The 12296-nt window shown below is 43.7% G+C and overlaps 1 pseudogene; it reads left to right on the top strand.

Annotated features, from left to right (window-relative positions):
- LOC128649813 (inverted formin-2-like) overlaps positions 1–11418 on the top strand; it is a 45796-nt pseudogene extending 34378 nt beyond the window's left edge.
- The last annotated feature ends 878 nt before the right edge of the window (positions 11419–12296 follow it).

Raw genomic sequence — 12296 nt, 5'->3', positions numbered from 1 at the left:
TGAACCACCGCTGCTGGGCTGGTATCTCGCCGTCTGCTCTGCGCCCTGGACCTACGACAGGCTCCAGTAGGTGAACCTCTTCCTTCTGTAGCAATCCCTGTAGCTAAGGGAGTATGAAAAACATAGCAATCCCTGTAGTGATATAAGCTGTATCCTACAAACATGAGTCAAAGCTGCAAGTTAGAGGGTCAACATAGGTCTGAAGTGCTGGAGCACACAGCCTGCTTTTTATTGAGGTTACATGCAAACAGGACACTCTCAGGGGGAGGCATAAAATCCCCCATCACACATTTGATATTAGATAGAGACACTCCCTTTGACAGGCCACAACATTACTTTAGCAGATAACATTTTACACACAATAAAACAATGCAGTCCACCTTATCACTACTAGAAGTCTGATTAGACAATGGGAATGTTTTATCACTAAACTTAATTAGAGCTGATCCCAGCAAACTTGTATTTAGAATGCTTCTTGAAGCTGAACAAAGTTATCTCTGTAGTTCTGACCGAAGGGTCTGTCAGATAGCACTTAATGGCACACAATGAAACTGAACCAAGTGGGAGAAAGCCAGGGACAAGTCATTTCACAGGTCTGGGGACATAGTCTTAAAGGGGCATTGTTCACCAAAGTCACAATATGTCCCCAGACGGTTCTTAAAGGGCCATACACACCCAATAAAAGTTAATGTTTTCAGGGGCACAATCTTCCAGGGGCCATAGTCATGTGGAAGTAGGCTGGCAAATAGGCTTCTCCAAAATCCAGGGAAGCAGGGCAATTTTCCATTTAAAGGGCCAGTTACAAATAGCAGTTTGTAACATATCTCCCCTTTTGGAGGGAGACTAACCAGGCACCTGACCTTCTGCCGGTCAGTGCCTAAGTTAGTCTCGCAACCCACCCACAAATAATCATTAGCAGCAAAGTAGCCCCCCACAATACGTAGTACTGGCCTGTAAGTTCCAGGTTGTAGGATGAAAGTGTAGCATCCTCGGCCTTCCTGGCGCAGCTGGGCAAATAGCTGATGGTACTTGGGGGGCAGAGGCCAGCGGCACTCTGCCCTGGTGCCAGCGCTTCTGCTGGGGTGAGGGGTTTGCAGGCCAGTCCTGTAACAAGGACAAGGTCTGTATGGCAGAAGCCAGCAGCGCTCTGTCCTGATGCCAGCTCTTCTGCTGGGGGAATTGGGGCATAGTCCTGCCCGTTGGCAAAGGGAACGTGGGGGTCAGTGGGGTTTAACATCTCCTCACTGTTAACCCTGGGCCCAAGTTTAGGAGTTAGCTGGGGAGGGGGAGATTGGCTTACCTCCTCCTCCTGATACTCCGGCGGCCGTTGGGAAGGGAGGTCGATGCTCTCCGCTTCCTGTGGAACATGCTGCGGCTGGGGAGAGAGACCGGTGTCTCCTCTCCCTGGAAGGCACACTCCGGCTGGGGAGGGAGGTCGATGCTCTCCCCTCCCTGTAGCTGGGTCCTGTCGCTGGGGATCTGGGCCGCCTGCCCAGCATCCCTGTTCGGCCGGGTAAAGAGACTGCGGTCCCATCTCCACCTGCCTGCTGGGGGTCCTCCCAGGACCAGTCTATGAGGCCTGCTGCCTCTGGTATCTCTGGTTGGGTTGGGGAAGGAGACCGGTTGTCTCTTCCCTCTGCACAGTATACTGCCGCTGGGAGGGAGGTCGCTGCTCTCCTCTCCCTTGGAACATGCTGCGGCTGGGGAGAGAGACCAGGAGTCCATACCCTCAAACTCCACAGTTTTGGCGCTCAAAGGCTCGTGCCGCTTCGTTCTCAGTAGCAATTCCCGGATGAGGCGGACTGACTACCTCCTGTGCAGGGTCTGCACCATATCGGACTAGCCGCCTCTTTACCTCTGGAACGAAATCAGCGCCCCTTCATAGCAACGGATCAGGTTGAGGTGCTCTTCACAGGGTTCTGACCAGTGTCTTGTCAGCTCCATGCTGCTGTAGGTAGGGACGCTGCGCAGTGGCTAGCGTTGCCCTCAATTACTCTCCTACGATACCAGTGCTGTTGTGGTGCTGCTCCTTGCGCTAGGACGCGATCCCACCGCTGCCGCCAAATGTTACCGGTTGCCTCCAGGCTGGCTGGAAGTTGGACGTAGAAAAGGATGCTCCTAGCGCTCACCAAAGGAGCAGCAGCACCGTAGACTCTATAACTACTGCGTAGCCACCATCAGTAATGCAGACTCTATGAAACCACCACTGCTGGGCTGGTATCTCGCCGTCTGCTCTGCGCCCTGGACCTACGACCAGGCTCCAGTAGGTGAACCTCTTCCTTCTGTAGCAATCCCTGTAGCTAAGGGAGTATGAAAAACATAGCAATCCCTGTAGTGATATAAGCTGTATCCTACCAACATGAGTCAAAGCTGCAAGATAGAGGGTCAACATAGGTCTGAAGTGCTGGAGCACACAGCCTGCTTTTTATTGAGGTTACATGCAAACAGGACACTCTCAGGGGGAGGCATAAAATCCCCATCACACATTTGATATTAGATAGAGAAAACACTCCCTTTGGACAGGCCACAACATTACTTTAGCAGATAACATTTTTACACACAATAAAACAATGCAAGTCCACCTTATCACTACTAGAAGTCTGATTAGACAATGGGAATGTTTTATCACTAAACTTAATTAGAGCTGATCCCAGCAAACTTGTATTTAGAATGCTTCTTGAAGCTGAACAGTTATCTCTGTAGTTCTGACCGAAGGGTCTGTCACATAGCACTTAATGGCACACAATGAACTGAACCAAGTGGGAGAAAGCCAGGGACAAGTCATTTCACAGGTCTGGGGACATAGTCTTAAAGGGGCATTGTTCACCAAAGTCACAATATGTCCCCAGACGGTTCTTAAAGGGCCATACACACCCAATAAAAGTTAATATGTTTTCAGGGGCACAATCTTCCAGGGGCCATAGTCCATGTGGAAGGAGGCTGGCAAATAGGCTTCTCCAAAATCCAGGGAAGCATGTCAATTTTCCATTAAAGGGCCAGTTACAAATAGCAGTTTGTAACACCCGCTATCCAGTGAGCTGCTGTGCGGTGCACCTTATATGCCCACTAGACGTGGGAATCTCCAGCTATTTTAACAGTGTTAAATGTTTAACTGCATTATAATCCCTGACTTCCTCATCTGGAATGGCCAAAAAGCCTCGCTGGCCCGGCTGGATAATTTTCTGGATAATATCGTGACCCAGTCCTCTGCGGGTACCTTGTGTAAGTGCACATTGTCTGTCAAAATCCGCAAGGTACCCATCAATCTCTCCTTCTGTTTCAATGAAGTTTTTAAAAGCTGCAAAATGTACTTTTCTCTTTTCCACTGGGTTGCTGTGACTTGGGCTGCTGCAGCGGCCGCTTTGGCAAAGTAGGTTGCCTCCACAGCTGCTATGACCCGGTTCGATAATTTCTGCAGTTGGGTTTGGGCCATAATGTGCCAGTCTTATTTTAACCGCCCGGTCAAAGCTTGCTTCTTCGGGGGTTCTGTCTGATATGCTGGGCTCATTGGTTCCTTCGGGCCTTGGTACTCCGTCCATCTCGGTCAGTATTGTAATAATCTCCCTCTTCCTGAGAGTTACTGGGCTGTTGGCCCCATTGTTTCTAGCAGGTCTTTAAGGGTGGCTCTTTTCAGCCTTTCATACGGTATTCCATTAGTTCTGGATGTGTAGTTGCTCTTCTGGGCGATGAGGATCATCCCGTCGCTTGCCACCAATTGTTATGAATAAACCCTGATATCGAGGGTTAATACCAGATGAAAGATGCCCTGAATATGGGATCAGCAACACGAATCCAGTTAATTTCCCCACAAACACGAGACTAAGCTCGTCTTGAGGGTAAACAGAATCTACTTTGAGGGCTATATGCCCGTATTATGCAGGTCTCCCACCTGGTTGACACACTCCTTCAACTCTCAGAAGCTCTGTGTTTTTCTTTAAAAATCAGGTCCTTTTGCTCAGATACTTGTTTATAGTCTTTCTCTCGCTTACTTCTGGTTCAAAAACAACTCCAACTGTCTTAGACAAAACAGTTACTCAAAACTGAAGTTAACCCCTCCAACAACAGGTTACTCAAAACTGAAGTTAACCCCCTCAGTACTGTTGGATTTGCACCCTGTACCTATAATGGGCACAGGGGTGACTTAACATAATGCCTGAATCCATAATCCGTAGGGAGGTTGACAGAGGGGTCTGTCACAATATAAATATATAATCAAAAGCAATGTGATTGTTATTGAAATAATATCCACGTATTATACACATGATTGCTATATTTTCTAAAATCAGATAAAATGTTATTTTCTAATTTTTTTAAAATATTTATTAAATGTAGGTTAAAAATGTTAACTAAAAATAATCATCCGCTATAACTCAAATATAAAAGAAAAGGGGATTTGACCAATTATCGTAGATTTCTTTTTATTATGTTACTGGATATACAATCTCATGCTCATTATGAAATATTTTTTAGTTGTCTGTGGATACTGCATTCAGCAGTGGCTTTTAGACAGGACACCTGAGATAAGTGTGCGCTGATTGTTATATAAAATCTGGAGCACTGTATACTTGCTGTACCCCCCCCCCCGCAGCAACAATGTTTAGTTACTGTGTTTTATACCCCAGATTGTATCAATTGCCCCATTCACTACTGAGCTCTTTCAAAACTTTGTACATCTAATATAAATGTGTGTTGTAGATTGTTGTGTTTCTGAACTTGCAGACATCACCTTAAGTTCTGCACGTTGCAATCCCCAGTAACTATGTGCACTAAATCTTTCCTACCAGTGTCATTACAAGTTTGTGTTTACTGATATTTTCCTAGGTAGAGAATCTGAAATCTTACCAAGGTGACAAAGCTAAATTATCCAATGGCTGACCAGTTTCTACTTGCATCTTCTGGGAGTTCCTAGGTGAGCAATAAACTTTCTGATACGCCCAGTATTAGCCTGTCTCACGTGTGTACACAATGGTCCTGGGGTTTATGCCCTAATAACTTGCTCCAAATCGCCCTCATAATCTTGCTGCAAGACATCTGTGAGCACATCATGCCCTGGTGGCTTTGGGCTCGACTCTCTCTAAAGCTTCAGAAGCGGGTTATGGGCTTTATCTACTAAACAGATGCCACAACCGCTGCTTTGTAACCTCAGAGGGGTTCGGGGTGATTGACAGACCCTATTTGCACAACATCAGGGGGCAGCGCTGCACATGCTCCTGCAATAGAAAATACAGGGCAAACACAGGCGGTTTGTTTCCCAAGTTAGATGGCTTAATCAACCCACCCAATGGGTACATGGGGCCATTGTTAAAGGACATTTTACCTTGCTATCCGTGTATATCACTAAGGGGTGTACCCTATATTTCTGTATATGAATTAGAGACAAATGTATTACAGTATAGCACCACTATGAAGCATTTAAAAATGATACTTAAGTAAAAAGTAATTTCAAAATACAAAGCAGAAATTGTGTCTGAAGTGAAAAATACAAATACCTGTCTGAGTGGTCTGGATAAGGGTGCCCATTGAGTGTTTTAAAAAGTCTCTCATAGTTATCAGTCTCTAAGCACCTGCAGATCTCGCTAATTTAGCTTCTAAACTTTACTTGAGACGCAAACTCAAGTTAAAATACACTGAGAGCAGCGCAGTTTTATTTGTATTTGATTAAAAGGTCTACTTATCTATACTGTGTGCTGCCTGTCACATTCACTCTCCCCTTCATTTAAAAAAAAAAAAGTCAAATGGGGCTGGACAGTGATCATTAGAATCAAAGGCCTAGATTTGGAGTTGGCGGTAGATGGGCTGTTAACGCTCCGCAGGCTTTTTTCTGGCCGCACCATAAAATTAACTCTGTATCGAGAGTTCAAAAAAATGCTGTGTTAGGCTCCAAAAAAGGAGCGTAGAGCATTTTTACCGCAAATGCAACTCTCGATACCAGAGTTGCTTACGGACGTCGGGCCAGCCTCAAAAACAGTGCTCGTGCACGATTCTCCCCATAGGAAAACAATGGGGCTGTTTGAGCTGAAAAAAAACCTAACACCTGCAAAAAAGCAGCGTTCAGCTCCTAACGCAGCCCCATTGTTTCCTATGGGGAAACACTTCCTACGTCTGCACCTAACACCCTAACATGTACCCCCGAGTCTAAACACCCCTAATCTGCCGCCCCCCGCTATCGCTGACACTGCATTTATATTATTAACCCCTAATCTGCCGCTCCGTAAACCGCCGCATTTTACATTATCCCTATGTACCCCTAATCTGCTGCCCCTAACACCGCCGACCACCTATATTATATTTATTAAACCCCTAATCTGCCCCCCTCAACGTCGCCGACCACCTGCCTACACTTATTAACCCCTAATCTGCCGAGCGGACCGCACCGCTACTATAATAAATGTAATAACCCCTAACCCGCCTCACTAACCCTATCATAAATAGTATTAACCCTAATCTGCCCCTCCCTAACATCGCCGACACCTACCTTCAATTATTAACCCTAATCTGACGACCGGCAGCTCATCGCTACTATAATAAATGTATTAACCCCTAAAGCTAAGTCTAACCCTAACACTAACACCCCCCTAACTTAAATATAATTTACATCTAACGAAATTAATTAACTCTTATTAATAAATTATTCCTATTTAAAGATAAATACTTACCTGTAAAATAAATCCTAATATAGCTACAAATATAAATTATAATTATATTGTAGCTATTTTAGGATTAATATTTATTTACAGGTAACTTTGTAATTATTTTAACCAGGTACAATAGCTATTAAATAGTTAAGAAACTATTTAATAGTTACCTAGTTAAAATAATAACAAATTTACCTGTAAATTAAAATCCTACCTAAGTTATAATTAAACCTAACACTACACTATCAATAAATTAATTAAATAAACTACCTACAATTACCTACAATTAACCTAACACTACACTATCAATAAATAAATTAAATACAATTGCTACAATAACTACAATTACATAAACTAACTAAAGTACAAAAAAGAACTAAGTTATAAAAAAATATTTACCAACATTAGAAAAAATATTACAACAATTTTAAACTAATTACACCTACTCTAAACCCCCTAATAAAAATAACAAAGACCCCCCAAAATAAAAAATTCCCTATTCTAAATTAATAAATGTAAAAGCTCTTTTACCTTACCAGCCCCTGAACAGGGCCCTTTGCGGGGCATGCCCCAAGAAGTTCAGCTCTTTTGCCTGTAAAAAAAAACATACAATACCCCCCCCAACATTACAACCCACCACCCACATACCCCTAATCTAACCAAACCCCCCTTAAATAAACCTAACACTAAGCCCCTGAAGATCTTCCTACCTTGTCTTCACCATCCAGGTATCACCGATCCGTCCTGGCATCCGGTGCTGAAGAGGTCCAGAAGAGGCTCCAAAGTCTTCCTCCTATCCGGCAAGAAGAGGACATCCGGACCGGCAAACATCTAATCCAAGCGGCATCTTCGATCTTCTTCCATCCGGTGCGGAGCGGGTCCATCTTGAAGCAGCCGACGCGGATCCATCCTCTTCTTCCGTTGTCTCCCGACGAATGACGGTTCCTTTAAGGGACGTCATCCAAGATGGCGTCCCTCGAATTCCGATTGGCTGATAGGATTCTATCAGCCATCGGAATTAAGGTAGGAATATTCTGATTGGCTGATGGAATCAGCCAATCAGAATCAAGTTCAATCCGATTGGCTGATCCAATCAGCCAATCAGATTGAACTCAGCATTCTATTGGCTGATCGGAACAGCCAATAGAATGCGAGCTCAATCTGATTGGCTGATTGGATCAGCCAATCGGATTGAACTTGATTCTGATTGGCTGATTCCATCAGCCAATCAGAATATTCCTTCCTTAATTCCGATTGGCTGATGGAATCCTATCAGCCAATCGGAATTCGAGGGACGCCATCTTGGATGACGTCCCTTAAAGGAACCGTCATTCGTCGGGAGACAACGGAAGAAGAGGATGGATCCGCGTCGGCTGCTTCAAGATGGACCCGCTCCGCACCGGATGGAAGAAGATCGAAGATGCCACTTGGAGAAGATGTTTTGCCAGTCCGGATGTCCCTCTTCTTGCCGGATAGGAGGAAGACTTTGGAGCCTCTTCTGGACCTCTTCAGCACCGGATGCCAGGACGGATCGGTGATACCTGGATGGTGAAGACAAGGTAGGAAGATCTTCAGGGGCTTAGTGTTAGGTTTATTTAAGGGGGGTTTGGGTTAGATTAGGGGTATGTGGGTGGTGGGTTGTAATGTTGGGGGGGGGGGGTATTGTTTTTTTTACAGGCAAAAGAGCTGAACTTCTTGGGGCTTTGCCCCGGCAAAGGGCCCTGTTCAGGGCTGGTAAGGTAAAAGAGCTTTTACATTTATTAATTTAGAATAGGGTAGGGAATTTTTTATTTTGGGGGTCTTTGTTATTTTATTAGGGGGCTTAGAGTAGGTGTAATTAGTTTAAAATTGTAATATTTTTCTAATGTTGGTAAATATTTTTTTATTTTTTGTAACTTAGTTCTTTTTTATTTTTTGTACTTTAGTTTATGTAATATCGTAGTTATTTGTAGCACTTGTATTTAATTTATTTATTGATAGTGTAGTGTTAGGTTAATTGTAGGTAATTGTAGGTAGTTTATTTAATTAATTTATTGATAGGGTAGTGTTAGGTTTAATTATAACTTAGGTTAGGATTTATTTTACAGGTAAATTTGTTATTATTTTAAATAGGTAACTATTAAATAGTTCTTAACTATTTAATAGCTATTGTACCTGGTTAAAATAATTACAAAGTTACCTGTAAAATAATTATTAATCCTAAAATAGCTCTAATATAATTATAATTTATATTGTAGCTATATTAGGATGTATTTTACAGGTAAGTATTTATCTTTAAATAGGAATAATTTATTTTAATAAGAGTTAATTAATTTCGTTAGATTTAAATTATATTTAAGTTAGGGGGGTGTTAGGGTTAGACTTAGCTTTAGGGGTTAATCCATTTATTATAGTAGCGATGATCTCCGGTCCGTCAGATTAGGGGTTAATAATTGAAGGTAGGTGTCGGCGATGTTAGGGAGGGCAGATTAGGGGTTAATACTATTTATGATAGGGTTAGTGAGGCGGGTTAGGGGTTAATAACTTTATTATAGTAGCGCTCAGGGTCCGCTCGGCAGATTAGGGGTTAATAATTGAAGTTAGGTGTCGGCGATGTTAGGGAGGGCAGATTAGGGGTTAATACTATTTATGATAGGGTTAGTGAGGCGGGTTAGGGGTTAATACATTTATTATAGTAGCGCTCAGGTCCGGTCGGCAGATTAGGGGTTAATAAGTGTAGGCAGGTGTCGGCGACGTTGAGGGGGGCAGATTAGGGGTTAATAAATATAATATAGGGGTCGGCGGTGTTAGGGGCAGCAGATTAGGGGTACATAAGGATACGTAGGTGGCGGCGCTTTGCGGTCGGCAGATTAGGGGTTAATTATTGTAAGTAGCTGGCGGGCGACGTTGTGGGGGGCAGGTTAGGGGTTAATAAATATAATACAGGGGTCGGCGGGGTTAGGGGCAGCAGATTAGGGGTACATAAGTATAACGTAGTTGGCGGTCGGCAGATTAGGGGTTAAAAAATTATTAATTGAGTGGCGGCGATGTGGGGGGACCTCGGTTTAGGGGTACATAGGTAGTTTATGGGTGTTAGTGTACTTTAGGGTACAGTAGTTAAGAGCTTTATGAACCGGCGTTAGCCCAGAAAGCTCTTAACTCCTGCTATTTTCCTGCGGCTAGAGTTTTGTCGTTAGAGCTCTAACGCTCACTTCAGAAACGACTCTAAATACCAGCGTTAGAAAGATCCCATTGAAAAGATAGGATACGCAATTGACGTAAGGGGATCTGCGGTATGGAAAAGTCGCGGCTGAAAAGTGAGCGTTAGACCCTTTAATCACTGACTCCAAATACCGGCGGTAGCCTAAAACCAGCGTTAGGAGCCTCTAACGCTGGTTTTCACGGCTACCGCCGAACTCTAAATCTAGGCCAAAGATGTTGCCCAGCCAAGGTCAAACTTTTTTTAATTTTTTTTATTATTTCTCTTGAATGGGCAAAATATATATTATAAAACAGAGAAAGTTATAATATCTATAATAATAATCCCATTTGTTTGTGTCCTGTAAGTTACCAGCTGCGGGTCGAGTGCATGCTGACATGTGAAGAATCTGCGCTAATGGTGGATGGACTTGGTCCAAAGGCGAAAGTAGTGAATACGGCCTGTGACGGTAAGCATGATGTACATGTAATACACAAGTGTGTCATCAACAGTTTGCTTAATACTGTGACGGGAAGCATGAGGTACGTGTGATACTGTGACGGGAAGCATGAGGTACGTGTGATACTGTGACGGGAAGCATCAGGTACGTGTGATACTGTGACGGAAGCATGAGGTACGTGCGATACTGTGACGGGAAGCATCAGGTACGTGCGATACTGTGACGGGAAGCATCAGGTACGTGCGATACTGTGACGGGAAGCATCAGGTACGTGTGATACTGTGACGGGAAGCATGAGGTACGTGCGATACTGTGACGGGAAGCATGAGGTACGTGTGATACTGTGACGGGAAGCATGAGGTACGTGCGATACTGTGACGGGAAGCATGAGGTACGTGCGATACTGTGACGGGAAGCATGAGGTACGTGCGATACTGTGACGGGAAGCATGAGGTACGTGCGATACTGTGACGGGAAGCATGAGGTACGTGTGATAATGTGACGGGAAGCATGAGGTACGTGTGATAATGTGACGGGAAGCATGAGGTACGTGTGATACTGTGAGGGGAAGCATCAGGTACGTGCGATACTGTGACGGGAAGCATCAGGTACGTGCGATACTGTGACGGGAAGCATCAGGTACGTGTGATACTGTGACGGGAAGCATGAGGTACGTGCGATACTGTGACGGGAAGCATGAGGTACGTGTGATACTGTGACGGGAAGCATGAGGTACGTGTGATACTGTGACGGGAAGCATGAGGTACGTGCGATACTGTGACGGGAAGCATGAGGTACGTGTGATAATGTGACGGGAAGCATGAGGTACGTGTGATAATGTGACGGGAAGCATGAGGTACGTGTGATACTGTGACGGGAAGCATGAGGTATGTGTGATACTCTGAGGGGAAGCATGAGGTACGTGTAATACTGTGACGGGAAGCATGAGGTACGTGTGATACTGTAACATGAGTATTGCACATATACTTGCATAAGAGTTGTTGTTGTTTCTCTTGCAGATTTACTCTCCAGCCACAGACTGCCCATCTTCTGCCAACTCGTCTTGAAAGTTGGAAACTTTTTGAACTACGTACGTATCTGAATTGAGTCAGAAAGATAATGTGCATCTTACTGTAAGAAACGGCAATCTGAACAATGACTATATGTAATAATATATATATATATACTGTGTGTGTGTGTGTGTATATATATATATATATATATATATATATATATATATATATATATATATATATATATATATATTTCTTTCATGTAATTAGCAAGAGTCCATGAGCTAGTGACGTATGGGATATACATTCCTACCAGGAGGGGCAAAGTTTCCCAAACCTTAAAATGCCTATAAATACACCCCTCACCACACCCACAATTCAGTTTTACAAACTTTGCCTCCTGTGGAGGTGGTGAAGTAAGTTTGTGCTAGATTCTACGTTGATATGCGCTCCGCAGCAGGTTGGAGCCCGGTTTTCCTCTCAGCGTGCAGTGAATGTCAGAGGGATGTGAGGAGAGTATTGCCTATTTGAATGCAATGATCTCCTTCTACGGGGTCTATTTCATAGGTTCTCTGTTATCGGTCGTAGAGATTCATCTCTTACCTCCCTTTTCAGATTGACGATATACTCTTATATATATATATATACCATTACCTCTGCTGATTTTCGTTTCAGTACTGGTTTGGCTTTCTACAAACATGTAGATGAGTGTCCTGGGGTAAGTAAATCTTATTTTCTGTGACACTCTAAGCTATGGTTGGGCACTTTGTTTATAAAGTTCTAAATATATGTATTCAAACATTTATTTGCCTTGACTCAGGATGTTCAACGTTCCTTATTTTCAGACAGTCAGTTTCATACTTGGGATAAATGCATTTGTTTCAATCATTTTTTCTTACCTTAAAAAATTTGACTTTTTCTCTGTGGGCTGTTAGGCTCGCGGGGGCTGAAAATGCTTCATTTTATTGCGTCATTCTTGGCGCGGACTTTTTTGGCGCAAAAATGTTTTT

The sequence above is a fragment of the Bombina bombina genome, chromosome 1, assembly GCF_027579735.1.
Source record: "Bombina bombina isolate aBomBom1 chromosome 1, aBomBom1.pri, whole genome shotgun sequence".
Taxonomy (NCBI): Eukaryota; Metazoa; Chordata; class Amphibia; order Anura; family Bombinatoridae; genus Bombina; species Bombina bombina.
Note: the sequence above shows the minus strand (reverse complement) of the source record. Positions and strands in the feature narration are given on the sequence as shown.